Genomic DNA, 6,013 nt, shown 5'->3' on the forward strand with positions numbered 1-6,013 from the left:
TTTGTCCCTGAAGGGTTGCATTGTCCTGGATCCTGCACTCATCCCCCCCCCCCCCCCCCCCCCCCCCCCCCCCCAGAAGGGCTCTAGCGTCCTGGATCCAGCACTAGTGTTTTCTCTCAGAAGGGCTGCATCCCCTAGAGCAAGCACTGTTTTCTCTCAGAAAGGCTCTATCCCCATGGATCCAGCACTGTTTTCTTTCAGAAGGGCTGCATCCCTCTGGATCCAGCACTCATTCCCCTCTGAAGGGCAGCATCCCCCTGGATCCAGCATTCATTCCCCCCAGAAGGGTTCTCTCCCCCTGGATCCAGCACTGTTTTCTCTTAGAAGGGCTGCATTCCTGTAGAGCCAGCACTGCTTTCTCTCAAAAGGTCTGTGTCCCCTTGGAGCCAACACTGTTTTCTCTCAGAAGGGCTACATCCCCCTGGATCCAGCACTCATTCCCCTCTGAAGGGCTGCATCCCCCTGGATCCAGCAGTCATTCCCCTTTGAAGGGCTGGATCCACTTTGATCCAGCATTCTCCTCTGAATAGCTGTATCCACTTCAGGCATGCTGGATCCACCCAGATCCAGCACTCATTCCCACCAGAAGGGCAGCAACTACCCATATCCAGCACTTAATCCCACCAAAAGGGCTGGCTCCACCCTGACTGCACCCAATACCACAGTAAGTGCTGGATCCAGGAAAGGGTTGGATCCACCAAGATCCAGCACTTATTCCCATACAAAGGCCAGGATTCAGCTTTCATTCCCACAAGAAGGGCTGGATCCACCACCTATTCCCTCCAAAAGAGCTGGATCCACTTCCTGTGGGGGCGGGGCCTGGCAGAGAATAGAGCACATGAGGCTGTGGGAGGTTCAGGGCATACCAAACCTATCAGGGGCAGTCAAACTAGAACGGCACTCTATTTTAAGGTAGAGAGGTGTGATAGCCGTGTTAGTCCACTCTTAAAGGTTATCAATAGAAATCAAACAAAATAAAACATGGAAAAGAAAATAAGATGATACCTTTTTTATTGGACATAACTTAATACATTTCTTGATTAGCTTTCGAAGGTTGCCCTTCTTCCTCAGATCGGAAATATGCAAAATTTTGCTTATTTCCGATCTGAGGAAGAAGGGCAACCTTCGAAAGCTAATCAAGAAATGTATTAAGATATATTTTAAGGTAGTACTGAAAAGGTCCAACTTTTACCTTTTTCCAAAAGGAAAGCGGAAATACATATTATACACCTACAAAACAAAAGAGAAGCAGAGGCCAGATCATGTTGGAAGAAAAGCTATGTATAATATTCTTTGGAGAATGCTACAGTAAATAGGTTTTTAATGCTGCATTAAATTGTGGTCTCCAAGCAAATATATAGCAGAAGCAAATTCCAGAAAGAAGGAGCCGTAACAAACAATGTTGGGTAAATGAGAATTGACCTGGGAATGTGACGGACTCACCAAAAGATTTTGAGTAGCATCTTATTTGGATTTAGATTTAATTACCATTTGCAAATCCAGTCTCAAGATGAGTCACAATCAAGTAAGTTATTCTCATGTTCATAAAAGATACTTTATGTGTTAATAATAATGGGTCATATGTTCAAGAGCTTTATTCTAGGCCTAGCTTTCTCTACCCCATAGCTTCCCATCTAGTCCAATCAGTGTCTCTCCAATCATAATCACTGCCATAACAGGGAAAGCTGAGCCTTCAGTTGGTAACTGCCAGAGACCTCAGGTCCATTTGGCACCCATTACACATCACTCAGGGATCAAGGTCCCTGCTTCCACAGTATCAACCCCCAGGCAAAGGCACACAAGCTGGACTGGGGCGTTGTGCATTGTGGTGTACAGCACTGCCAATGGGATATTAAGCTGCGTTTTCAGAATGTTTACTTTAGCATTAATCATTTTAGATGTATTATTAATACTGATATCATTAATTAAAAATATACATCATCTGGCTCCAGATTTTAAGATGTTGAACTCCTACTGCCTGCATAGACTTCTCTTGCTTTTCTTAGGAAATGAATCATGTTTCTACATAAATCACAGTGAGTAATTAAAAGGTGAAAGTTAAGTCTAAAAAACAAATGCATAAATGGGGCCATCAAAAAATACAAGAGAAAAGCAATTTTACTAAACGTTTCTTGATAATAAGCTTTTGTATATATTATTGAGTATATTAATTTTTGTATGTGTGTTTTTCCCACATGCAAATTGAGCACTTTTGTTATTTTTACCCTCTGATTGTCCTGCCCTTATTTTTCTGTTTGAAGTATTGCTCCGACACTTATTTGTATATATTTCTTTTATAATTTGTAACGCAAAGATTTTGTGAGCTGTTTAGTTCACCTTGAGGGTTCTTTTTGTTTTTTGTTGCCTGTTCTCTAAGCAGTGATTTAGATTCAGAAAAGTGTTCTGATGTTGAAAAAAATTCTTTGAAAGCTTGTTTTTATTTTCACGGTCACGGAAACCATAATTTTGACCAAAGATTTTGTAGATGTTAACGTTTATGGAAGTTGAAAGAAAATCATTTAATGTACAATGGTTGTCAGAATTTTAAAAAGATTGAGGACACAGTTCAAACAGATTTTTGGTACAGTCTCTGGTATAAACCAAAAGTAGCAGCATTGACTTGTGTTTGACTGTGACCCTCAGATATATGCAAAGAGAGTTTACTACATTATCTTTGCTGCTGATTCTTGGTTCTAAATAGAGGTTGGCTATTACAACTAGAGCTTATCAAGAAAAAGCTTACTTTAGGGGTCCTTTTACTAAGCTGTGTTAATGGATTTAGCATGTTCCAATGTAGTGTGTGCTAAATGATAAGCCCGTTATATTCCTATGGGCATCTTATCATTTAGCACACACTAAATCTGTTAGTGCACCTTAGTAAAATAAAATGGGGCTCCATGCAGAGGCATAAAACAGTACCTCTTTTTTTTTTTGTCTGAAGATACACTGAAATTTTAGTTCAAAGTTTTTAACATTCTTTAGATCAGTGGTTCTCAACCCAGTCCTTGGGGCTCACCCAGCCAGTCATGCTTTTAGGATATCCACAGTATACACGAGATAAATGTGATTGCATTACCTCCCTTGCACACAGATCTCTCATGTATAGTCACTGTGGGTATCCTGAAAACCTGACTGGTTGAGTATAGCCAGAGGATTGGGCTGAGAACCATTAATGCGGCCCCTTGACACTGCATTCTGGCAAGGGAATGTAACTTGCAGTGTTTCCCCAAGGTGGTCCTGGAGTACCCCCTTGCCAGTCAGGTTTTCAGGTTATCCACACAGAATATGCATGAGACTGATTTGCATACACTGCTTCCATTGTACAGAAAGGTCTGTCATGCATAAAACCTGACTGGCAAAGGAGTACTCCAGGACCAACTTAGGAAACAATGGGTCACTGTAATTATAATTAACAGAGCTTTGTTCCAAAGAATATAAAATCATATCAAAAACGTATTAATTTTCAACCTGCTAATCACAGGCTGAAAGTTAGTAACTTGATGGTAGACAAGAGGCAGTTCTAGAAAGGGTTCTAAAATAATGAGTGTTGAACTAGTACAGGGCTTCTCAACCCAGTCCTTGGGGCACACCAAGTTCCATGGGGTTTTCAGGATATCCACAACGAATATGCCCGAGATAGATTTGCATACCAGGGAGGAAGTGCATTCCAATCTTTCTCATACATATTCACTGTGGATTTCCTGAAAAACCGATGGGAAATGGTGTGTCCTGAGGACTGGGTTGAGAAGGCCTGAGCTAGTATTCTGTAACAGCATCTGGGTGCCTAGATTCCATTATAGCAGGGGTGGCAATCTCGGTTCTCAATCCAGTTGGATTTTCAGGATTTCACCAGTGAATAGGCATGAGATCTATTTGCATACAATGGAGGCAATACATGCAAATAGATCTCATACCTATTCATTGGAGAAATTCTGAAAACCCGACTGTGCTGCGGCCCCCAGGGACTGAGGTTGCCCATGCCTGCATTATAGAATACTAGCATAAGTCAGCAGCAGTGGGCCTATAGCTGGTGGAAATGCGCACGCTTAAATGTTGGTACTTATGCATGCAACCTACAGCATTCTATAAATTTTGCACATATCTATATGTGACCTACCCAGGCCAATGCCCCCTTTGCAGCTGCATGCTAGGATTATAGAACAGGGTCAGCAGTTACACCTGCAACTGTGTATCGGTGCCATTTAATGCTTGTTAAACTATTGCCTTGAGTTTCACATGAAACTGGTGCTGTTCTATAACTGCGCACACCCTATATATAGAATGAGGGGCATAGTGATTGAAGAGGAAAAAAAAATGTAGTATTCTGCTGTTATTTCTGTCACATTTTGTAGTGCCTTGATCATGGTTGATAGATTTTGAGGGCAAGGAGCCTAGGTATGCTGCCCTATAATAGTTTCACAGTGTTATTGGTGCCTGACAGGATCAGGGTATTTCACTGCTGTATCACTGAGGAAGATATAAGTATAAAAGCTTGTCTAAACAAGATCTATTACACAAGCTTTTAAACTTGTATTTCACTGATGTACTACTGAGGACGATGCACTAACCCTAGGGAGGAAGGGATACTGACAGACTGCTAAAAGCACAGAAATCTGTTCCACAACCTTTTAAACTTGTATCTTGCTCAGTGGTACAGCAGTGAAATACACTGATCCTAGTAGGCTCCATTAACACTGTGAAACTTATAGGGCAGCATACCTACAGCTGTCAGGTTACCCAGTTCCAGGAGACTGATTTTAAAACTTAATTTCCAAAGCAGTGTGGTAGTTGTCTCTGATTTTCACTCATTGAAATAAATGCTGCAGGTCCCATAATGCATCATGTTGAGGCCATCAGAAATCCAGGACTGGCCAAAAATCTCCCTCCTGGAACTGGGAAGCTCTGCATACCTAGGCTCCTTGCCCTCAAAATATCAAGAACAGTTGAGATCAACAATGATCAAGGCACTAAAAAATGTTGAAGAGAAAAAACTTGGACTGTGTTGCACAAATAACAGCAGAATACCTTTTCCAGTTATCCATCCTGACAGATCTTTACCTGTCCCTAGTACCCCAGGAAGGCAGTTTATCAAATCCATGCCCCCCCCCCCCCCCCCACATACAGTATTCCCTGGATTCTCTATACGGTTCCCTGATTTAGGTGCAATCGTGAGATGTGCGCACAACTGGTCACAGACAACCAGTTATTAACATTAATTGGCACCTATTAGGATAAGCGCCATTCTATAAGGCTTGGCGTACAAATCCCATGGAACGTGGTCATGGGAGGGGCATAGGCGTGTTCCAAATAGTTGCACATGTTGTTACGGAATAGGTCAGCATGCCCACCTAAGGCGCCAGCATTTACATCAGGTTTCAGCAGGCATAAGTCTGGTACTGAAAGGGTGGGGGAATTCTAGAAAGGGTACATGCCCTTTATAGACATCACACTTGGCACCTTTCTTTTCTGGCGCCCATTTTTGAGTGCCATTTATAGAATCTCTAACTTTCTGCCTCTGATTGAACGGCAGGGCGAAAGTTTATTTATTTGTTTTTATATCCTTTGGAACAAAGCTGTGTGCTACTATAGTCATTGTGGCTACCGCTTACCAGAATGCAGTAAGTCATGGGGGCCTCAGCAATGGTTCTCAAACCCTCCCCTCAGTCATGCATAGTCACGGTGGGTATTCTGAAAACCTGACTGAGTGGGTGTGTCCCAAGGACTGGGTTGAGAACCTCTTGGCCATCAGTGGATTTGGCCACAGCTGATATAAGCCAAATGCAGGAAATGTGATAAATTATACAACTTAGTAGTATCAACTGAGAAGAAGGGAGGAGGGGGATACTGACAGACTGTTAAGACCAACAACAAGGCTCCATAGAGCAGATTCCTTTATTATGATAACAGGTGGTTTACAATATACACATTCAATAGGCATTCCTCAGGCAGTGCATTTTTATCCTTTAATGAAATCCCACTTCTCTATTAACAAACTTCCCAAACCAAGAAAAGC

Source organism: Microcaecilia unicolor, chromosome 11 (assembly GCF_901765095.1).
Source record: "Microcaecilia unicolor chromosome 11, aMicUni1.1, whole genome shotgun sequence".
Classification (NCBI taxonomy): domain Eukaryota; kingdom Metazoa; phylum Chordata; class Amphibia; order Gymnophiona; family Siphonopidae; genus Microcaecilia; species Microcaecilia unicolor.